The following is a 25,246-nucleotide window of genomic DNA, read 5'->3' on the forward strand; positions in this document are numbered from 1 at the left end:
TGAGAAGGCAGGGGGCAGAGGTACAGGGAGAAAAGGACAGGGTAGGTCAGTAGTGATATACAGCAGAAGATTAGAGTACCAAACCAGGGGCTAGGCATCCAAGTAGAGGAGTGCAGATGAAAGAGGGTGAGTCGAAAGAAATGTGCAGAGGAAGGCACTGTTGTCAGAGAGCTAGAGAGAGCTGGTTGATTCAGGGAGCGAGAGTAGGATGTAGAGAGCAGAGGCAGACACTCGGGAGTGGTCCCGAGAAAGTGCTAGCTTACAGCCAGGACATGAGCATCAGTACAGGTATTGATTACAGTATTAATTACTTTAGGCTGCACATACATAAACAATTTCCTGGTATTCTATAGGGGAATACCCACGTAGGGGAATTGATTGTAGGAGGTTCAGGATGGGTCACTCACAGGGCTTGGATACTGCAGAGACTATTTGCTATCCTAGAAAAAAAATGAAAAGAGAGAAGATAGGGGTTAGGGGTAGAGAAAGAGCAACAATGGTAGGTACTAAAAGTGAAACACGTTAACCAATTGATGTAAATGGAGGTGGGGCAGTAGGTCAGTTTGTGCGAGTAAGTAGGTAGAAAGTCTGTGAGGGCAGCAGGTAGGACTGGTATGTGAATGGGGAGGCTAGAGCAAGGAGTGCACTGTGGGTGTGCTGGGTGTAAGGGAGTGAGTGCTGGTATGAGTTAAGGGTGGAGAAGTGTAGGTAAGTAGTGAGTATAAGGGGTGAGTGAGAACACTAAGGGGAAGACAATGGAGTGCTACAGGTAATTAACAGTACTAGAGAGCAATAAGCAATGACATTTAAGCAAAAAAATCATCGGTAGGCATCTGCTATAGCAGTGGGTAATGGTAGAATACAAACAACATAACATTTGCAGGTAAATCAGCAACATCATACAACTAAAATAAGCAGAGGTACAACTGTAGAAAAGAAAACCATACAGTCAAAAACGTTCATAGATAAACAGCTAGGTATAGGAAAAGGTTATTAAATTACTGTGCAGTAGTATGTGTATGCAGTTACAAAAAAAAACACATTTCAGGCAGACACAATCTCAGATAATCAGCTGAGCATGAGGCAACAGAAAGTAAACGTTATTAAATCACACTATAGGCTAGGAACACCCCAGAGTGATAAGACAGCAAAAGCGACACTCAGGAGAAATTAAACATAGCAACAAAATCATTCGATAAGGCAGCAAGGCCACACACATGTGAAATAAACACTTCAACACATGCCAGTAGATTGCAGATACATCACTATAGCAGTAGGACTATAATGCAATTCACAGAAAATAGTATATTACAGCAGTCTAGCTTTAGGCAAAGGTAAAAGTAGACCAACAAAAAGCAGAGACAAAAGGACAAGAAGCAAATGAGGAAAGATAGACAAAGCCAAAAACACAAGATAAATCATAGAAGACATAGCACATTGTTAGGCCATAAGATTATGGCCATAGTAGCACGATCTAACTGTGAGCGAGAGATAAAAAGATTGAGCAAAACACCCAGGAGAAGCAGCTACTAGATAGGAAGAATACCCCACAGTAAAACGTTTCCCCAAAACCACGCTAGGCGACCTTTGTTATTCTTTCTTTAAACCCAGAGTACAGAGACCCAGGAGAAACAGCTGCTAGATAGGGAAGATACCCACAGTAAAGCATATCCCCAAAACCTCGCTAGGCGGCCTTTGTTTTCTTTTCTTTAAACCCAGAGTACAGAGACCCAGGAGAAGCAGCTACTAGATAGGGAAAATACCCCACACTAAAGCGTTCTAACAAAACCACGCTAGGTGGCATTATGTTTATCTTGCTTTCTTTAAGCCCAGGATTCAGACACCCAGGAGTAGCAGCTATTAGATAGGGAAAATACTCAACATTAGAGCGTTTTCGCAAAACCACGCTAGGCGGCCTTGGTTTTATATGTCTTTCTTTAAACCCAGGATTCAGAGACCCAGTAGAAGCAGCAACTAGTTAGGGACAATATCAAACAGTAAAGTGTTTCCACAAGACCATGCTAGGCAGCCTTTATTTTCTTCCTTAAACCCCAAAAGTCAGAGCAGTAGTACAGGAGACTGTTTGTAGGCATATGGCAGTGCAATACAACCTATACACAAGGTAGTAACGTTCTGCCCTCTGGCATAAGTAAACAAATCCACTACTGCCTCAAAATAAAGTATGAGACACAGGAGAAAGATGGTACTAGTTTTGAGAGCAACACAAATACGCGCAAAACAGAGATAAGGCTAATGTAGGCAGACAAAAATCATATTACAAACCCTTAGAGTTTGGTTGAATGAAATGCCGAACTCTATGCAGGTCATACACACCTCTCCGGTAGCTCAAATAAAAGACTAGGAGACAGAATGTAGGGGAAATGACCCCTATATACTATGGTAGCAGGATTAATGTCCGTTTATCATAGTCCAAACAGTCTTTGTCCTCCATTTCTACATATACATTTAAAACATTTTCAGTCAGTTGAGACTTGAGGAGTTTTGCCCATTCATTTTTGCTGCATTTCTTCTGTGTAGCATTGTATTCAAAATGAATTAAGAATAACTCTATATTGTCTTCTTTGACAAGCTTTTGTAAGTGTGGCACAGTTTTAGCAGTCACTACTGTAAAGTAACTTTCATTTACTCTTCTAAATTCTCTAAATGCTGGGATGCAGTCATCCCTGTCTGAACCAGGGTTTCAAATAGTTTCTCCATGGTCTACTTTGGTTCTGTAAACACTTTAGTAGAAGACAAAGTTCTGTAATTGGTGACTGCAGTTTCAGTCTAACAGATACTGACTCACACAGCTCATTCAGGGTTACTACAGTTCATTCATTAACAGCTTGGAATGTAACACAGGTGCATGCACTTAATTTTCAGAAATGAAATGTTCAAGTTTATTTTCAAGTGTCTTAGCTTTAAATTGCACTACAGTGAAAGCAACCACATAAATGCAGTGGGGGCAATGGAAAACAATCATTGCCTTCTCTTTGAAAGGTATTTTTCTGAAGGATGCGTCAGCAGTACACCTAGTTCACACATAATAGTACTGCTCCAGCCACTGCTTATGGTATTTTGAAGACACTGGACCCGGATGTAAGTGAAAATAAAACTTTTATTCATCTTAAGCATTTTTCTAAAAGTTGCACAGCATATTTAAAAAAAAATTTCATCAATATAAAAGTATGTCCATGAAGAGTTTTTTCCTACAATTTAAGTAAAAGTCCAATTTTACAGCAAATGTCTAGACTAGCCAAGATGAAGCTCTTGCATGCTGTAAACAGATCAGTTTCCACCCACAGTATCCCATTTCGGGCCCATGAATGTACTGTTTCTCAAGAGATTTCCAAACTAGGCAGATAGAAACATCTTTCTTTACTGAGAATCCCTCCCCATACATGAAGACCAGTCTCTGATTGAGACACAATGACAATCTCCGCTTGAACTCTAGGCTTCTTATACATAGGTCACTGAACCTCTTCCTTGTGACTCTAGTGTTTCCATTATACAACAGTTCTCCTTTTACACATGAATAAAAACCTAATTGATCTTAATAACTTAATAAACTGGCATAAATGAACGTCTCCTCAAACTTTAGCATTAAATGACTGTTTTTGACACCATTAATTGCATAATATGTAAAAACATAACTGCATTAGCAATGTTTTAATGTAAAAATAGTTAAAAATTATAAATTTTCTACAATCCTTGCATCGCAAACACCATTCAATACCTCATATATTTCTAATATATATATATATATATCTATACACATATACACACACACACACCTACACACATATTATGTCTATACATGGCTACCCTTTACAAGCTCAAAGTTTCAAAACTTTGAACTGCAAATGGTCGAGACCATAAGATCGAAGTTTGAAACTTCAACTATTTTGAATGGAGATCGTCATACAGTGCAGAACGGGAAATTTACTGTTTTCCTTACTGCAGTGCAATTTCAGAATTGGTATAATTTATTTAGCAGAGGGTGTGGGGGGCTTTCCCCCTTGCAAAAACATAACAACATTTTTTTTAATTAGAATTTTAAAGTTTCAAAACTTCGATCTTATGGTCTCAACCATTTGCAGTTCAAAGTTTTGAAACTTCGAGCTTGTGAAGTAGATCCATATATATGTGTGTGTATGTATATGCATACACACACACACACACATATATATATATGTATATATATATATATATATATATATATATATATATATATATATATATATGTATATATATATATATATATATATATATATATATATATATATATATATATATATATACACACACACACATGGAATTTCATGTATTTTAGCATGGATTGTTACTGTTTAATTTAAAACTTTTTTCGTGATTTAATGCTTTACTTTACTCATTTCCTCTTTCTACCTATAGTGGTCGACCTCTAGTTTATGGATGTTATGGAACTGAAGTTATATTTCCACTTGCTTCAGGAGACTATTTTTTTTCCATTTTTGGATTAATTTTACTGTTTCTAATCAAGTAATAGCCTTACATTTATTTTTTTTACTGTTATTAGTATTAGTATTGTAAAATAAGTTCAGTATATGTAAGAATCACAGTTTGTGAATTTTTTATTTCATTTTTCTTTGTTTATGTATATTAGCAATATACATAAGTAGAAATGTTTCTACTATTTGTTGTTGCTTTTTATTGATTTACTGCTTTGTCTTTTGTTTTTGGAGTATTTGTTTGTTTCATGCTTTTCCAGTGAAATTACTTTTAAAAAACGGTGGCAGTTTGTTTTATGAATATTCTCAGTGGATGGTTTAGTGATATTTTATTGCAATTTGTCTTTTTGCAAATAATCTTGTTTCGGGGGGCATTTTGCTTGATTAACAGCCATGTGGTTTCTTTGGAGATCTAATTCAGCCATTTTCTAAGCTATGGTAAACTACACTCTCACTATAATGATTATACACTTGGTTGAGAGTGTAAAAATGAAGATATGAGATTTTTTTTGATAGTGAACAATGAGGATTTTTTTCAAACACCTTTATTGAATCATCATTTGTGACACAGGCATTTACAGTAATCAAACTGTATTAACAAGTTAAAATTAAACATTATACTATACAACCTAAGCAACATTCCATAAATTATTTAATTTTTGTCCCTTTTTAAACAAGAAACATCTTTATTAAACCATCACTTACAACATAAGAAGTCAAACATTTATATAAATGAAAAACCACAGAGACACAATCCAAGTTGAAAGGATTTTACATCACAAACCATACTGACATACTCCCAGTTGTAAACATTATAAATCACTTATAATCTACCCAGTAATTTTCAGTCAAACATTACTTAGCTGCCTTCTTTTAAACCTCATTCCTCCCCTGTATATGAGATTTACTTTTAACTCTTTATTGAAAATATCAGCATGGGCCTAGAAAATAGTTGATTAACCTAATTTTCATAGTTTCATAGGCATTTACTAGACTGTTTTTCTGTGAAGATCTTAAGAAGCCTAGCCTTGCATTTCCTTCCCCTGGTAGTTTTTAGTGCTCATATATTGTGCATAAAAATCCTAGAGGTAGGCAGAACAAGGACAGGTTGGGAAATTTACTTGTTTGTTGTTCTCAATAAATCATGTCTGCCAGTTAGAAAACACTATCTCACTTTCAGTTCTAAAGGTCAAGTGTTTGATCCTCACAGGTGGCAGATTTCTTTTTCTTCTTGTAGTCCACTGAAAATTGTTTTATACAATTGCTGTCATGCTATGTAAAGTAAGAAAGACCTACATGATACCTACCTGAACATATAGGATCAGAGGAAGTTACTAGACTATTGGCCCTGAGGCCCTTACAAGCCTAGCCAAAAACAATTCTGACAAACCCAGGACTGAACCAGGGACCTTTAGAAATTCAGTCTAATACACTCCCAACTGAGCTGTTTCAGCTGACATATGTTTGACCTGCACCCATTTTTGAACCCAGTTAAAAATCTAGTTTGGCATAAACTTACAATGAAGGTGAGTCATGAAGTAGTTTCTTTCTTTCTTGTTTTTGGGGAAGCTATATTTTATGTTCAGCAGTTCCTCACAATTTGATAACAATACACTTCTGCAGCAGTTACAATTTATTTGTATTTGCTTACCGGGGTAGTGCAGTGATCATTATTGACCAATTTCAGGCTCAGGCCAGGTAAAACAGTTAAAGCACGTTTAAGAATCTGTTTAGCCTTCTGTAAAGATGGCCATCTTATTATTGAATGGAATGTGATGAAACAATACCATACATTTTAATACACAAAAGGTGGTTTTTGTTAAGCAATGAATGAAAACATGCATCTGTTGCATGTTGAGCTACCTAAAACAGAATTTATTTGTGAAAAAGAACAAATATATGCCCCACAGCAAACCTTCTCCTCCAAGACATTGGTTCTGTTTTTTCTTTATAACTGGTCCATAGACAAAAAAGAAACAAAGAAAGAAAGAAAGAAAAAATGCTTGAGAAGCTTGGAGACTAGATTTATTAAATTTAACAGATTTAGAAATATTATTTAAATCTAGTAATAGCTGGATATAGCACAGAATTTTGCAGTATTTGAAGACATGTTAAATGTACTGGATATGTGCCATGTCCTGAGACAGAATAAATTACAAACTACAATATTAATTTATAAAAAATAATGCTGTATGCAATTGTTGTACTTTACAGGGAATATGATTTCCTTTGAGCTTTCAGAAGCCTCGTTAGCGCAGTAGGTAGCGCGTCAGTCTCATAATCTGAAGGTCGTGAGTTCAATCCTCACACGGGGCAGAATTCATTTTCTTCCAAGCTGTACAAAGCAATCTGAATACTCAGCTGTTTCATTACTGTTGCATAACTCACACATTAATAGCTGACAGTCATGTTGCTGTCTGGGATAATTTCTATAGCAAATATACCATTTTAGTGTTCATATTCTGTGCCTTATCTGTTGAATTGTTGCTGCTTATTTAAGATGATGTGAGAACATTCACTTAACCTCAGTCTGAATTCATACATTTTTAGAAATGAAGGAAGAGATCACTTCACTTTCATCTCTGCATGATGAAAGCACCCTTCTTGTTCTATCACACAGGCCTGTTTTGGCATTAATATTACTGCTGTGCTATTGATTTGATGTTAACACATGCATTCATTGCAGAGAATGACACACCTCCTGGTGTTAAATGACATCTGCTGTTTTGAGTCAGAAGAGTTGCACAGCCATTTAAAATCAGTTCTTTATGCAGTGAACATGTTTAACTCATTCACTCCACAGCTTCTCAAGAGGAGTTATGGCCCTTGCTTCCTGCATGTGTGAGCATTTGTAAGAAAAACTGACGCATAATTGTACAGCCAACAAACATCAGTATCTCCTGAGACATGAATGTTACAAATAATATATATGAGTTACACAAACCATTTGACTTTCAGGGACATCCCCAGCTTTTCCTTATAATTTTGCTTTGTCCCTCATAAAATTCACATTTCTTTACAAAATAATGAGGGTTAAATTCATTAAATAATTTCAGGCATTAGAGTGAACAAATGTCTAGTTCATGACAAAATGTACATTAATATAACTTCTCTCATTCTATCAACTTTATTTAAATATTTATTTTTACTTTAATTTTGATTTGATAACCAAGGTAGAACAGTGATATAGTTTCAAGTTCAGCCCTGAGGAAACAAAAAAACAGGTAGCAAAAATAATGTCAACTGTAGAGTTTAAATATATAGTAAGCAGTAAACTGAAAGATAAAATGTAATGACAGAGATTGTAAAATTTTTGAACAATAAAAAAGAAAAACATTAAACAATAAGAACAATGGCGGCACTAAACAAAATAGAGATAACGACCACTGACATGGATTAAGATGAATTACCATAAAACAAAATTCCCTGAATAAGCTTAATTGCAACTATGAACTTGAACAGATGCCTGGTGTCAGAGGCATGGCCTCAAACTCAATGCCAAAAGGTGCATTGTCAACCCCTTTGGTAAAAACTCTGTACCCATGAACTACCACATAAACGGCAGTCTACATAATGCCAAATGTGTGATAAGAGACCTTGGGACCTAGGTGGACAGTAGTCTCTCCTTTGATAATCACATTGCCATAGTAGTCAGGGAATCCTTCTATGTGGCACATCTCATCACAAAAGGGTTCTCATCCAGGAAAAAAAGAGGTCATTGTTCCCCTCTACTCGGCACTCATTAGATCCATTATAGAGTACAACACCCCTTTTGGAATGTACCTCACAAGACATCTGCAGCAGCTGGAAAGGCCACAGAAGTACCTCACAAAGAGGATTATTGGCCTCAAACAGATGCCCTACACTGACCATCTCAAAAAACTCCAGCTTTACTCTGTAGCATATCACCTACTCTGAGGAGATCTCTGCCTAACATATAAAGCTATGTTAAACCCAGAACTGTTGGACATGCTACACCTAAAGAAATCCCAATCCCTCTGAGCTACACGGTCTAGGGACCTAAACCTTGTCCACTCTGGAACAAGCTACCCATCTATGTAAAGCAAAGTTCTGCATTAGCACTCTTCAAGAAAAATCTTGATGAGTGGATGGGAAATAGGAAATACACCCCAGGGATCACTTCTGTGGCTCTGCTCGACAGGAGAAGAGGAAATGGGTGGTGTAAGCCAGGGAACCTTGTTGGCTAGGCTTACTTAGGCCCTTGGGCCAATAGCCTAGTATCTACCTATGAACTAAAGTTACAATCTTACAGAAAAATACAAAATATACAACAGAAGTATAGGAAAATCAATAGAATATAAGAGAAAAGAAGGATGGAAATAAAATAAAATGCAATAAAAAGGAAAAAATAACTGATAATAGTTAAAAAGTGGATCATTTGCACATTATTATTTTTTAATTTGCTACTAATATTTGGAAAAAGAGGTTGAGAGGTATTCACAACATAAAATGCCTGCTTCAAATGTAATTTTTGATGTATGTTATGCCAGTGTATTTGTTGAAGAAAAATTAAATACAGGCACACTATTTATTGTGAAATCTCATCAAATTCAATGTTTTTAGCTACATAAGGACCTGGTTTTTGACAATATCCTATAACTTTCATGTCCAGATGCCATCTTCAACTACCAAGAAATGGTTCTGTGATCTCACTGGCAGCATTTTATCCCAGTACTGCAGAGATTGTGCTTGTTGTTTATGCCATCATGGTTGTACATATGTCTTATTATTATTACTATACATTGCTCTGAATGACTAGGAGCTTATTTATCTTATGGAGTTATGAATTTTATGCCAGTTAGCCTGCTCATTCTATTCAGTTGGCAACAGCTTGCTAGTTGCTCCTAGGATATGCATAGAAACTGCTAATCATTTACTTTTTTCTTACTGACTCCACTCTTGTTCTTGTATTACTGTCAGAGCTTTGGGACTGCACATTTGTTGAGCTTTTTGAATGTATTTAAATCTTGTTTTGCAACACATTGTTACTACAGTTACTTATTTAGTTATATTAACCTCATATATTTAATTTTATTGCCATTGCTTATCATTTCCTGTGTATGTTTTGAATGCCAAACTGCCTTGCATTTAAGCATGTAAGCAAATGTTGGTTGATTTTACTAAATGATTGATCATCTATATCTTCATTTCATCATACATATGTATTATATGCTTATGTTTGTATTTATATCTCTCTCTTGCTGGACTGCCACTGTGTGCATGTTAGCTTGTCCTTAACATATACATCTACACTGCTTGCTGTACATGTATTGCCCCTTTGCTGTAGAGACTGGTAAACACACACACCAAGTATATTGTACATGTCACAGTATATTGTACATGGCATAGGTATATTGTACATGTCACAGTATATTGTACGTGTCATAGTATATTGTACATGGAGTAGTATATTATACATGTCATAGTATATTGTATATGTCACAGCATATTGTACATGGCATAGGTATGTTGTACATATAGGTATATTGTACGTGTCACAGTATATTGTACGTGTTATAGTATACTGTACATGGCATAGTATATTGTACATATAGTATATTGTACATGGCATAGGTATATTGTACATGTCATAGTATATTGTAGATGTCACAGTATATTGTATGCATCATAGTATATTGTACATGGTATAGGCATCTTACAATCTTGCATCTTACAATGGCTCTGTACTTTTCAGTTTGTGGAATACTGGTAATTATGGTGAGTTGTTTGCCAGTCTTCTTCTTCCAGGCATCACACATGATGAACTGGCAAAGCTCCTTGTCAAATATCTATCTGCTTGTCTAGAGCTCATTTTGCCTCACAGCTCAGACTGCCAATTTGCCCATATCTTAACTACTTTGCTGTATATAATAATGTGAAACTAATAATACTTGATTATAAGAATCTGTGCTATACATTTTTGGTCATGGTCAAAAATGGTGGCCATCTACATGTGCAAATTACAAGTTCCATGTGCAATAACATATGACCTGTAATTCTGATATTTCCATATATCAGTGCATCAAATGTAGTATCAGATATGCTCATAGCACTATATTTCCAACTAAACAAAAAAAATACAAATTTTTTCACTATAGTTCATCATCAGCCACACTAACCAATATCAGCATGCTTGTGCACAATATGTAAATCATATATGTCAGTTATTAACGAGGGCTCATAAAAATGTTTAGCATAAAACACAAAATCAGTGTGCCACACAATCACAGCCCTTAAGACGAAATAACATAACTAACACACTAGTAATAGGCGACTCTATAGTCAGGCACACTGACGTCCCACTTACTAGGCTGGACAACGAGAAGGTTACTGTTAGCTGCCTGTCTGGAGCCAGAATCTGCCACATAACGCAAGCACTCAGGTCACTCCAGAACAAGTAAAATATGACTCTGTCATTGTTCATGTTGGTGTGAATGACCTGAGACGTACCTCCCTGGACTACATGAAAAGAGACATGGAAGAGCTCTCTGATCATGTAGCCCAGGCAGGTATGACCCTGACCCTGAGTAGCATCCTGCCCTCACCAAGAATGACACCGCAGTATAAAGAAAAAATGATCAATTTCAACAATTGGCTAAGCTTCTGGTGTCATTCAAAGGGGATCCAGTGTCTGTCAGCCTGGGACAACATGCTCGACAGGCCTCGTTGCTTCACAAGAGACGGCTTGCACCTGTCACCCCTAGGCTTTCAAATACTGGCCAAGGCTCTTGCTGCCTCCATAGTGCCTTTTTTAGGCAAGGCTCAAAAGTCAAACCCACCTCCGTAAACAGTACAAAATAAAAAAAAGATGAGGGTTATGCTACTCAATGCCAGGAGTTTAAATCTCAAAATGCATGTGCTTGAAGCACTCCTCATTATGGAGAATGTCGACATCTGTGCAGTAACTGAAACCTGGTTCAAGACTCCACAGAGCACCCCAGCACTACTGGGCTACAACTCATACCACATATTTTGGCCACAGAACATGGACCGAAACACAAAAGGAGGGAGTGTATCCATATTCATCAAGGATACCTACACCTCCAGGTTAGTGGCACAGCATGATACCTCCGAGATCATCCATATGCAACTAACATCAGACAAATCTGCAATGCAAATGGTGGCCTGCTACAGATCACCCTCCATGACCCAGGACCACCACTCCGCCTTTCTGGAGACACTGGAAAACATGAAGGTCCTACCAAACACCCTGATATTGGGCAATTTCAATTACCCTACCACTAACTGGGAAAACTACTCAAGTACAAACTCCCAGGTCCAGTGCTTCCTGGAATTTATTAACTCAAATGCCCTGGATCAGCTGGTAAACTCCCCTACCAGAGGTGAAAACATATTGGACCTGGTCATCACCAACATGGGCAACAGGTGTTCCACACCGGAGGTCAACCTGTCACTGGTTAGATCAGACCATAAACTAATCACTCTGGATGTCCACACCACACCACCACCTCCAACCAAGGAAACCACAGTGAAAAACTTTTCTGTAGCAAATGTCACCTTACTTAAGACAGAGGTAGTAAGTTTCACAGCCTCCATGCTAAAGGATAACAGTGTCCAAGATGCAGGAACCTTTACAAATGCACTCTATGAGCACCTACAAGGATGCATGGATCGTGCCATCCCTAGCAAAACCAAGACTCACTCCCCTAAGAAAAGGAAACCAGTCTGGTGGATCCCTGCCATAAACAGGCTATACAATATAAGGAGGAAACTAGTTCAGAAAAAAAGCAAATTTCAAGAAGGAATGACATCCCTGATCAGTATCAGTAAGAAACTAAGGTCCCTCATAAAATCCTCCAAGGCTAACGTCAAAAGAAAAATAACCAGTGATTCAAAAGATAACCACAAAGCCTTCTTTAGCTATGTCAAGAATCTAAGTGGCAACTCGCAGATATGCTCTGAGCTAGTGCAAAATAGCACAAAATATACTGAACCCACTGATATTGCCAACATCGTGGCAGATAGATTCAATGCAAACTTCACCCCCCCTCACCTCCAAAAGGGCCCACAACAATACCGGAATTGTGTAGTGTCCCGGAAATGACAGACACACAGGTGAAAACAGCCCTTTCAAAAGCCAAAAGCAAGTGTCAATGGGGCCAGATGGTGTCCCAGGCTGCATCTTGCATGAACTACAGAATGAACTAACCCCCCACCTAAACACACTGTTCAACCTTAGTCTCTCCACAGGCTATGTGCCCATAGAATGGTGCACAGCAAGGGTTATTCCACTCCACAAACGAGGGGCCACTACTGACCCTGGTAACTATCGCCCCATAAGCCTGACTAGCCTGGTCTGCAAGGCTATGGAGCACATCATCATGGAACTCATTAATAAAGACATTGGGAACCTCCAAACACTTGACCCGACCCAGTTTGGCTTTGTTAAGGGCAGATCATGCCGACTAAACCTGGATGACTTCTTCGGGACAGTTACCAAGGCCATAGATGAGGGGAAGGTAGTTCACACAGCCTAACTTGACCTTGCCAAGGCTTTTGACACCATTTCCCACTTGGGAATTATAGAAAAACTCACCAGCCTGAACATAAACCCCTATGTCACGGGATGGGTTGCCAACTGGCTTACAGACAGAACTCACACGGTAAGAATAGCAGGCTTCAGGTCCGCCTCTAAACCAGTCACAAGTGGTGTCCCACAAGGCTAGGTCCTGGGACCCCTACTGTTCGGCATATACTTCTTAGAAGTACAGGCAAACACAGGAGGACTATGGCTAACCAAGTTTGCCGATGACTGCAAACTGGGAGCCATAATTGACTCTCTGGCTGACACGGACATTCTCCAAAAGGGCCTTACTGAGACGGACACCTGGTGTCAAAGTCATGGTCTCAAGCCAAATGTCAAAAAATGCATAGTCATCCCGTTTGGTAAAAACAAAACACCCATGAATTACCACATAGGTGGCAGCCCCCTTAATACAGAAGAGCTAATAAGAGATCTGGGGACCCAGGTAGATAGTAATCTCTCCTTTGACAATCATATTGCCAAAGTAGTTAGGAAATCCTTCTATCTAGCCCATCTAATTACTAAAGGGTTCGCTTCTAGAAATAAAGAGGTTATAGTGCCCCTCTACTCATCACTCATCAGACCCATCATAGAGTACAATGCCCCATTTGGGATGTACCTCACAAGACACTTCCAACAGCTGGAAAGACCACAAAATTACCTCACCAAGAAGATTACTGGCTTCAAACATATGTCCTATGCAGCCCAACTGGAAAAACTCCAGCTGTACTCAGTCACATATCGCTTACTCAGAGGTGATCTCTGCCTGACTTACAAAGCCATGTCCAACTCAGAATTGATGGACATGCTCCACCTAAAGAAATCTATGTCACTGTGAGCCACTCGCTCTAGTCAGCTAAACCTCACCACAACAATAAATAGAACATGCTGGAGGGATAGATTCCTGTCACAGAGACTCCCCATGCTTTGGAACAAAATTCCTAACTACATTAGGCAGAGCCCCTCACTAACACTCTTCAAGAGAAACCTTGACGAGTGGATGGGTAACAGAAAATACACCCCTGGGATCACTTCATTGGCTCTTCTTGACAGAGGCTCAGTTAAGTAATCAATGGGGCGGCGAAAGCTAACACACTCTGGCTAGGCTTATAAATGCCCTCGGGCAGATAGCCTAGTACCTACCTATGAACCTAAATTACTTACTTACAGTTGTCTTTCTGTGACTGGATCTGATACTAACTGATTAATTAATGTTTTTGGAAAAGTAGTTTTTTATGTGCTAACCATTCTTTTCTACCTTTAGTAAGTTCATAGGTTCATAGGTTCATAGATTCATAGGTTCATAGATTCATAGGTGTGCACTAGGCTAATGGCCCTGGAGCCTTTACAAGCGTAGCCCATAGGATTACCCTGGCATCTTGCCATGCGACCGTAGTTCCTAGTGCCTCTGTCAAGTAGAGCCACTGGAGTGATCCCCGGGGTGAATTGTCTATTTCCCATCCACTCATCAAGATTTGTCTTGAAGAGGGCCAGTGAGGTGCTCTGCTTGACATGTATGAGAAGTCTATTCCATAGCATGGGCAGTATCTGGGTTATGAACCTGTTCCTCCAGCATGTTCTGTTGATTGTGGTAGTGAGGTTGAGGTCTCTGGTGTTTTAAAATACTGCAGCTAAACCTTGTAGGCAAGTATATGGGTCTTTTTATTGGTTTGTGATTCTCCATGTCAGTCATTGCTATTTTGTGTACTGACTAAATATCTTTGTTGAGCTTGTTATGTTTTTTGTTTTGATACACACTGCAGCCATTTGTAAGTGTGTATTAATTTGCTGACTGGAGTAGAGGACTGATCACAGTGAACTAGTTTCAGGCTCAGACAGGGTAAATACAGATGCAAGATGATGTAAAAGAAAACGGAGCTAACACAATAATTGTTAACACAATTGCAGAATCAGACAGAGGCTATATATAGTATTTACAGTGATCAAGTTAATATATTTGTGATATTCCGTGGTGGTGCAACGGTAGCGTTGTTGCCTCACAGCAAGAGGTTCTCCCGTTCGATTCTCGGCTTGGGTTGGGAGTGCCTTCTGTGTGGAGTCTGCATGTCCTCCCCGTGGTCGAGTGGGTTATTTGAAAGACATGCGTTGAATGGGCGTGCCTTCGTTGAAGGTTGGGCATTGGGCTGGCAACTCGACACCATAAAAAACAACTGCCAATCATTAGCGGACCGGAGTTCCCCTTTGGCGACCCCTAACCAGGAAAAGCCGAAAGACAAACAACAACAACAACGTAAGGAAGAGGAAGATATTTTTTTTCTTCTTTTGAATTGACCAAATCAACCACAATGACATCTATTTTTCTGGGACCCACGTGGTTTGTTCCTCAGAAAGGAGAAGGAAGTGGAAAAATAATACATTTAGTGAGGAAGAAAACTTTGTTCTACTTGAGATGTTACTCCATGTTGGATTTTATCTCTTAGTTCACAGGAGAAATCTCAGGAGAACTGGGTGTAATTTGCTTTCACTGCCCCAAGGTTACCGTAATTTCTGACATCTTGGGTGGCGAAAGCCAGGGTACCTTTTTGGCAAGGCTTGTATAGGCGCTAGAGCCAGTAGCCTAGTACCTACCTATAAACCTATTAAAGGCATACATTTTGCTGCTGTCAGTATGCTGGAGGGCATGGTTGCAATTTCTAGTGGCATTGCACGGATTACTACACGGTTGCTGAGACACAGGGGAAGGTTTCTGCATGTATGTCTGACTACGGTGATGACAAAGATGGCTTACCCAGCTAGAATGACATTTTTCTCTGATGATGCTGTGGAATCCTTTGACACTGCCATGGCGCCTGCAGTTCAGACTGCTTATAATGCCAGGGTCACTGATGTCCTGCAAGGGAATACTAATACCTGTTCATGACCCGGATGGAAGATGCAGGACACTGGCATTATCAGTGAAAGGTCCTTCTAAAGGAGCACCATGACAGGCCAAAGTGCGTATACAGTAAGTGGTGCAGTATGTGGTCTCCGAGTCCATCCATATGAGCTATCGACTGTTTCTCTATCCTTGATCCATGAACTACTTCTGTCTGTACTTGATCATGTGCCAACTCCTATGCTAGATTAAAAACATCTGTAGAGTAGTAAATTATGTCAGGAAGCTGCACGCTGTCTGTATTCCTTGTATTGCACTTTAGCTAGGTTATTGACTGTTAGGTAATACAGTGTGTGGTCATGCAACTACCATGATATTTACCCTCTGTGATATGACTCTGATGCTGCAATGACTGCATCCTCTTGCATGGGTATTCATTGCTGCTGCTGGGCACCAGACTCCCTGTCATTGTACGCCCAGTTATGGTCAGGCAACACTGTAGGGTGAACATCCCACTGTATCATTATCATGTGCTACATACTAAACATCCTACTGTATTATCATGTGCTACATACTAAACATCCTACTGTATCATTATGATGTGCTGCATACTAAACATCCCACTGTGTCATTATCATGTGCTACATACTAAACATCCTACTGTATTATCATGTGCTACATACTAAACATTCTATTGTATTATGTGCTACATACTAAACATCTTACTGTATCATTACCATGTGCTACATACTAAACATCCCACTGTATCATTATCATGTGCTACATACTAAACATCCTACTGTATCATTACCATGTGCTACATACTAAACATCCCACTGTGTCATTATCATGTGCTACATACTAAACATCCTACTGTATTATCATGTGCTACATACTAAACATTCTATTGTATTATGTGCTACATACTAAACATCTTACTGTATCATTACCATGTGCTACATACTAAACATCCCACTGTATCATTATCATGTGCTACATACTAAACATCCTACTGTATTATCATGTGCCACATACTAAACATCCCACTCTATCATTACCATGTGGTACATACTAAACATCCCACTCTATCATTACCATGTGCTACATACTAAACATCCCACTGTATCATTATCATAGTTTCATAGTTTCATAGTATAGTACTACGCTATCTGCCCTGGGGCATTTGTAAGCCTAGCCATAGTGATGTGGCTTTTGCTACCCCATGAAATGGTACAAAAATGTACAGAATAAAATTAGAATACTGTGCCTCTGTCTAGTAGTGACACAATGAAGGTCCCCTTATATAATAGAATTAGTTTACTGTGCCCCTGTCTAGCAGTGACACAGATGTGACCCCTGGGGTAAACTTACAATCTCCCATCCACTCATCAAGATTTCTCTTGAAGAGAGTCAGTGAGGGGCTCTGCCTAATACGAACTGGGATCTTGTTCCAAAGCATGGGAAGCCTCTGGGTTATGAATCTATCCCTCCAGCATGTCCTATTCATACTTGTGCCGAGGTTTAAGTCTTTAGCTCTTGTGGTCCTGATGGATTTGGATTTTTTGAGGTGGAGCATGTCCATCAGATCCTGATTGGACATGGCCTTGTACGTCAGACAGAGATCACCTCTGAGCAGGTGGTATGCTACTGAATAGAGCTGAAGTTTCTTTAGTCTGGCAGAATAAGACATATGTTGGAGACCCTTGATCCTCTTGGTGAGGTACTTTTGTGGTCTCTCCAGCTGTTGCAAATGCCGGGTGAGGTACATACCAAATGGGGCATTGTACTCAATTATGGGTCTGATGAGGGAGGAGTATAGGGGTACAATGACATCCCTAGATCTGGATGTGAATCCCTTCATGATGAGGTGTGCAAGGTAGAATGTTTTTCTAACCACTTTGGCAACGTGGGTGTCAAATGAGAGGTCGCTGTCGACTTGGGTCCCTAGGTCTCTGATTACTTTTTCCGTACTCAGTTGGTTGCTGTCTATGTGATAATTTGTGGGTACTTTGTTTTTCCCAAAGGGGATGACTATACATTTTTTGGCATTTAGTTTAAGGCCGTGACTCCGGCACCAGTTGTCCGTTTCTGTGAGGCCTTTTTGTAGGATGTATGTGTCCGCTGGTGTATCGACTATGGTGCCTAGTTTGCAGTCATCTGCGAGCTTTGTCAGCCACAACCCTCCCATGTTTGCTTTAACATATGAGAAATAAATGCCGAACAAGAGGGGTCCCAGGACAGATCCCTGTGGGACAACACTTGTGACTGGCTTTGAGTCTGACATTGCTCCAGCGATTTTAACTTTATGGGTTCTGTCCTTTAGCCAGTTTGCAACCCATCTAGTGACATAAGGGTTTACGTTTAAGCTGTTGAGTTTATCTATGATGCCTGAGTGGGGTATTGTGTCGAAGGCCTTAGCCAAGTCCAGGTAGGCTGTATGGACTGCTTTGCCCTCATCAATGGCTCTAGTGACTGTTTCGAAAAAGTCAACCAGGTTCAAAAGGCAGGCTCTGCCCTTTACAAAGCCGAACTGGGTGGGGTCAGGTGTCTGTAGGTCCCCTATGTCTCTGTTTATGAGTTCCATAATGATTCTTTCCATAGCTTTGCAGACCAGGCTGGTTAAGCTTATGGGGCGGTAGTTCCCAGGGTCTGTAGAGGTACCCCCTTTGTGGAGTGGGACCACTGTTGCTGTACGCCAGTGTTCAGGTACATATCCTGAAGTAAGGCTAAGGTTAAATAGCATTTTTATGTGTGGGTTTAGCTCCTCTTGGAGTTCACGTAACACGCAACCCGGGATACCGTCAGGTCCCATTGATGCTGTGTTTTTAGCTTTGTTTAGGGCGGTTCTCACTTGGACATCTGAGATGACAGGAGATTACATTCAGCTGGGATAAGTATTTCTTCTTTTGGGGGTGAGGGAGGGAGAAATTTGCACTGAACCTGTCAGCCAGAATGTTGGCAATATCTGTGGGTTCAGTGTATTTTTGTTGTTGTGAACTAACTCTGAGCATATCTGAGGGTTTCCTTCAGGTTTCTAACATAGCTGAAGAAGGCTTTGTGGTTATCTTTAGTGTCCTTAGCGATTTTTCTCTCAAAGTTGGCCTTGGATGTTTTTATGAGAGAACGTAGTTTTCTGCTAATGTTGATCAGAGATGTCTTCCCTTCATGGGATTTTGCTCTGACGTGCAGTAGCTTCCTTCTTTTGTTATACAATTTGTTAATGGCTGAGGTCCACCAGACAAGACGCTTGCCTTTGGTGGAGAGGGACTTGGATTTATTTGGGATTGCATGATCCATGCATTCTTGGAGATGTCCATAGAAAGCATTTGTGAAGGATTCGGCATTGTGGGATGTGGTATCCACTGGCACAGTGGGCTTAAAGGATACCATCTTAGTCTTAAGAAGAGTGAAGTCTGCTTTTGAGAAGTTTTTCACTGTGGTCTTTTGTGCTGGGGGTGGGGTGGGATATGTATATCCAGGGTGATTAGTTTGTGGTCAGATCTCACTAGTGAGGGGTATACTTCCAGTGTGGAGCATTTTGTCCCCATGTTTGTGATGATCAGGTCTAGTATATTATCTCCCCTAGTGGGAGAGGTGACTAGCTGTTCCAGTGCATTTGAATTTATGAATTCCAGGAACCTTTGGGCTAGGGTATTAGGGCTAGAATAATGTACCCAATCTATGTTTGGGTAGTTGAAGTCTCCCAGTATGACTGTATTTTGTGATACATTCATATCCTCCAATGTCTTCAGGAAGGCTGACTGGGGTTCCTGAGATTGGGAGGGTGGTCTGTAACATGCTACCAGTTGTATAGCAGTTTTGCCTATGGTTAGTTGCACCTGTATGGTCTCTGATGCTTCATGTGTTGCTACTAACCTGGAGGTGTGGGTGTCCTTGATGAATATGGACACTCCCCCTCCCTTTGTGGTTCGGCCTGGGTTTTGGGGCCGAAAAGCATGATACGAGGCATAGCCTGGTAGTGCTGGGGTGCTTTCAGGAGCCTTGAACCAGGTTTCAGTTACTGCACAGACGTCGATGTTCTCCATGCTGAGGAGTGCATCGAGTGCCTGCATCTTGAGATTTAGACTTCTGGCGTTGAGCAGCATTACCCTTAGTTTTTTTCCATTTTTGTTTTCTAAGGAGGTGGGTTTGTCTTTTGAGCCTTGCCTAAAAAAGGCACTATGTGGGTGGCAAGAGCCTTAGCCAATATCCGGAAGCCCAGTGGCGACAGGTGTAAGCCATCCCTTGCGAAGCAGCATGGCTTGTCCAACATGTCATCCCAGGCAGACAGACATTGTATCCCCTTAGAATGACACCAGTACTTGAGCCAATTATTAAAGCTGATCATCTTGTCTTTGTATTGTGGTATCATTCTTGGTGAGGGCAAGATGCTGCTCAGGGTCAGGGTCATACCAGCCTGGGCTACATAATCAGAGAGCTCCTCTATGTCTCTTTTCATGTAGTCCAGGGAGGTACGTCTCAGGTCATTCACGCCAGCATGGACAATGACGGAGTCATATTTGTACTTGCTTTGGAGTGACTTGAGTGCGTGTGTTATGTGGCGGATCCTAGCTCCCGATAGACAGCTCACAGTCACCCTCTCCTTGTTCAGCTACATACTAAACATCCCACTGTGTCATTATCATGGGCTACATATTAAACATCCCACTCTATCATCACCATGTGCTACATACCAAACATCCTACTGTATTATCATGTGTTACATACTAAATATCCCACTGTGTCATTATCATGGGCTACATACTAAACATCCCACTGTATCATTCTTCTTCTTCTTTCGGCTTTTCCCGGTTAGGCTTCGCCACAGCAGATCACCTTTCCGCTTATGATTGGCAGTGGAGTTTTTACGGTGTTGTTTCCATTCCGGCACCCAACCTTCCACAGAAGGCACACACACGCATACACTCATGCCTAAGGCCAATTTAGAGTGTCCAATCCACCTACAGCATGTCTTTGGGATGTGGGAGGAAACCGGAGCACCAGGAAGAAACCCACACGACCACAGGGAGGACATGCAGACTCCACACAGAAGACACCCCAGCTGAGGATCGAACTGGAGAACCTCTTGCTGTGAGGTGGCAACGCTAACCGCTGCACTACTGTGGCCACCCTATCCCACTGTATCATTATCATGTGCTAGATACAGTAAAGTGACATGCTGAAGTGTAGGCACTCCCAGGCATACCTTTCTTAATGGCTGCATACGGCTGAAGGGTGCTGGTGATGTGCTCCCTACCTCCAGTGACTTCATGTCAGACCCATTTGGCCAATGTGATCAGACATCTTTGACTAGATATTTACTTTCATTTTACACAGAGGGTAACTTTGCTGTCCAGTTGATAATATGAACACTCCAAATGATTATTGTGAGTATCTGACCATACACCTTAGTTTTGTATTGTATAAATTCTGACCTCACTGCATACTGTTAGTCATTTCATCTCATCTACACATCTAATGTATGGTAAATGTAGATTCTGCACAGGTTAGCAGAGTCTACAGCACCTGAGGACAAGGAATCTCCCACACTCTGTCCAGCAAGTTATTACCTGCAGTTCAGCAGGGTCAGTGCTGCTTTTGTGTGTGTAAATAAACTATGCATGAGACTGTATCACCTATGTCTGTCTGACATGTGCTCTTTATGTTTTTGGCTACTGTTAGTTGAAACTCATCCACCTATCCCCCTGGCTGGTGAACATCTGCTTGTAGTGTGTTACTTCTCTGGACAGTGCTGTACTGCTTATATGACTGCCTATTTATGGTCATGACTGTGTGCCTTGTTGACCGGTAGACTACAAAGGTAACCTTGCAGACTGCATTTGAGATATATTGTAATGCTCAGTCTGAGTGCTCCAAGAATCTGAATTGTGCCTCCAGCCCGCCAAGGACACAGATCACCACAGCTCTTTTTTAATAGCATACCCGATTAGACCAAGCTTCAGTGATGCTATAGTGGTTGTACCATTTCCTTTGGTTGCCATGTGTTAACCATCTTCACCAATGAAATGACAGATATAATGAATGGTGTGCAGCACATGCAGTGTTACCTTTTTGGTTAGATTACTGCTCACGGGACCTTGCACTTTGGTGAATCGTGCATGGGTTCACTACTAATTTATTTTATTTTATTTTACATTTGTTGACCGGGCTAGTCTAGCTGGATACATGTCCTTTTTCATTAGAGGCCCGGGGAGATAAGCTCCAAGACATGGTCTAAATACAATAGTACAAGTTCAAACAACACAGAAAAAATATCAATATACTAATAAAAATAGCAACTTTAAAAAGGAAATAAAAATCATCAACAATGGTATTAAGTAATTAACGGTACAGAGTTTGTAACAGGATATATTATTGAGGACAAAAATCATAAAACAGTGAAATTTCAGGTATGGAGACATGTCAGGTTAGGTCATAGGTAAACAAAGGACGTTAGGTGAGTAGTAATGTAGCAAAGGAGTTACTTAAGAAGAGAAAGTAAAAAGAGGATATAAAAAAAGAAAAGGGGTAGATAAGAAAAGTATGATAAGATGCAAAAAAAAGTAGCAGAGGCTAGTAAGTACTGGATAGGTTAGATAACTTAGTAGAGGTAGATGACTAGTCTGGTTTTGAACAGGGGCATAGCCAGTGAGTTTTGAGGAGAGATTTAAGTCTATTTTTAAAGAGAGATAATGAGGTGAGTGAGGAGAGGTCACAAGGGAGAAGATTCCAGGATTTACCTACAGAATTAGAGAAAAGGGAATTTCCAGCTCTGTTGTTAGGTTTAGTGGTGTGGACTAGTAGTTTGTGAGATGAGCGTAAGGACTTCAGATTTGTATAGGGGGTGATTAGGGTAGATAAACTTGGAGTATTAGAAGGTTTATAAAGGATGCTGTGGGCAAGGGTGAGTTGGTGAAATTTAATCAGGTGTTGTAGTTCTAACCATCCTAGCTGTTTTAGGTTAATGCAATGATGGGTTCGGAATGGGTTGCCTGTAGCAAATCATGCTATGTTATTATAAGCCATTTTCAATTTGTTGAGGTTATTCCTGGAGAGATTAGTAAAAATGGGAGAGGCATAAAGGAGTGTAGAGATCAAATGTGTGCGGGCAATAGTAGTTTTAGCAGTGGGAGAAAGGAAGGGTTTTATCCTATAGAGGGTACCAATTTTTTTATTAACAGTCCTTATGGTATTATTGATGTGGATGTCAAAGCTCAGATTATTGTCAATGGTGACACCGAGTAGTTTGGTGGTAGAGTCAGGAGATATAATAGTATCACTGGTAGATGTTACTGAGAATTGGAGAGGGGAGGACTTATGAGTAGGTGTGAAGAGGAGGAGTTTGGTTTTTTTAGGGTTCAAGAGGAGGCAATGCTGAGAGAACCATTGTTCAACTATGTTGAATACTTTTTGGGTGAGAGCATGAAGGTCATGGGATGATGTAGCTGAACATAATAGGGTTGAGTCATCAGCATATTGTATGCAGGTGGCTTGTGGGATAGCTAGATGAAGGTCATTAATAAATATAGAGAAAAGAAGAGGTCCAAGTAGGAATGCCTGAGGGACTCCTAAGGTAACAGGTAGAAGGGTGGATAAAGTGTTTTTCCAAAGTACTGCTTGCTGTCGGTTGTCAAGGTAGGATTGGAACCATTTTAGGGAAAGTGGGTCTAATGACAGAGATTTCAGGATGTTTAAGAGAATTTGGTGGTTTACCATGTCGAATGCTTTGGACAGGTCGATGAATAGAGCAGAAGAAAGGTTATTCAGGTTTCGGAGCCTGTTAATATAGTCAGTGAAAGACAAGAGGGCAGTGGTAGTGCTGTGCGAGGGTCTGAAACCATCTTGACAGTTGGAAAGTAAGTTATTTTCAATTAGATGGTGGAGTAGTTGCTTATGGGTACACTTCTCCATAATTTTAGCTAGGGGAGAAAGTAGGGCAATGGGGCGATAGTTTGATACTTCTGTGGAATGTCCTCCTTTATGTAGGGGGATTATGTGGGAGACTTTCCATAAGGTGGGGATGTAACCTTCAGTAATTGATCTATTGATCACTATGGAAATAGGATAGGCTATGGCCTTGGATGATATCTGTAGATATTCAGAAGGCAGTAGGTCTGCAGAAGGAGAGCATGGTTTCAGTTTATTCAAAAGGGCTTGAATAAATGAGGTTGTAACAGGTTTGAAATGAAAAGGGGGCGGTGGGGTTGAAGAGTATGAGGGTATTGTGAAGGTATTAGGTGATAGTTGACTGGCTAGTAATTGGATAGTATCTGTAAAAAAGGTATTGAAGGTATTAGCTGTATAGATTGAATTATTCAGGTCTGTATTTTGAGGGTTTGGTGTAGTATTTGAGGGTTTGGTGTAGTAGTTTGGTGTAGTAGTCCATATGTGACCTCTTCATATCTGAGTGACTGTTGTGCAGATACTCTCACTGATGATGGTGTCATCAGCACTGCAGACAGTCTAGCAAGTTGTTCCTTGTGAATGATGTGCAACAGATGTTTAGAATCTGGTGGTCTGATAAGTAACTGAGTACAGTCAGCAGCATCAAGTGCAAATGGAATGCCTATCATTATATAAAATAACTTCATGGTTTCTGGGCCATATTCGGCAAAAAATATGTGCATACAAATGTGTGCAATATGTTGTCCAAGAAAATATTCTAGATCTTAAATGTAGATGGTTGGGATATTGAACTGGGTACTGGGAGATTTTACAGCTGTGGATTTCTTAGTATCTAGGGTATGGACAAGCCATATTTGTCATATGACAACTGATACTACCCCGTCATATCATATACAAGGGCCAGAGTGCCTTTATCTACCCTGAAGTTGATCCAGTATTTATTGGTGATGTAGGGTGTAGTAGGCCACCCTCTATTAACTGTGATGTCACCATTGTTGCTGTTATCATCTAAGAGGGTCAGCATGCAACAGGTTACCAATAGCTGTATGCAACTGTTGTACTTTACAGGGAATATTATTTCTTTTGAGCTTTCAGAAGCCTCGTTAGCGCAGTAGGTAGCGCGTCAGTCTCATAATCTGAAGGTCGTGAGTTCAATCCTCACACGGGGCAGAATTCATTTTCTTCCAAGCTGTACAAAGCAGTCTGACTACTCAGCTATTTCATTACTGTTGCATAACTCACACATTAATAGCTGACAGTTATGTTGCTATCTGGGATAATTTCTATAGCAAATATACCATTTTAGTGTTCATATTCTGTGCCTTATCTGTTGAATTGTTGCTGCTTATTTAAGATGATGTGAAAACATTCACTTAACCTCAGTCTGAATTCATACATTTTTAGAAATGAAGGAAAAGATCACTTCACTTTCATCTCTGCATGATGAAA

At 40.1% G+C, this 25,246-nt stretch overlaps 2 non-coding genes across 2 annotated transcripts; both read left to right on the forward strand.

Annotated features, from left to right (window-relative positions):
• Positions 1-6,733: 6,733 nt before the first annotated feature.
• Positions 6,734-6,806, forward strand: TRNAM-CAU. Its single transcript has one exon. It is a non-coding gene; the product is annotated as a tRNA-Met (tRNA).
• An 18,088-nt stretch (positions 6,807-24,894) lies between these two features.
• On the forward strand, positions 24,895-24,967 carry TRNAM-CAU. The gene has a single exon. It is a non-coding gene; the product is annotated as a tRNA-Met (tRNA).
• The last annotated feature ends 279 nt before the right edge of the window (positions 24,968-25,246 follow it).

The sequence above is a fragment of the Protopterus annectens genome, chromosome 1.part2 (assembly GCF_019279795.1).
Source record: "Protopterus annectens isolate FY-2018-M chromosome 1.part2, PAN1.0, whole genome shotgun sequence".
In the NCBI taxonomy this organism is placed as follows: Eukaryota; Metazoa; Chordata; order Ceratodontiformes; family Protopteridae; genus Protopterus; species Protopterus annectens.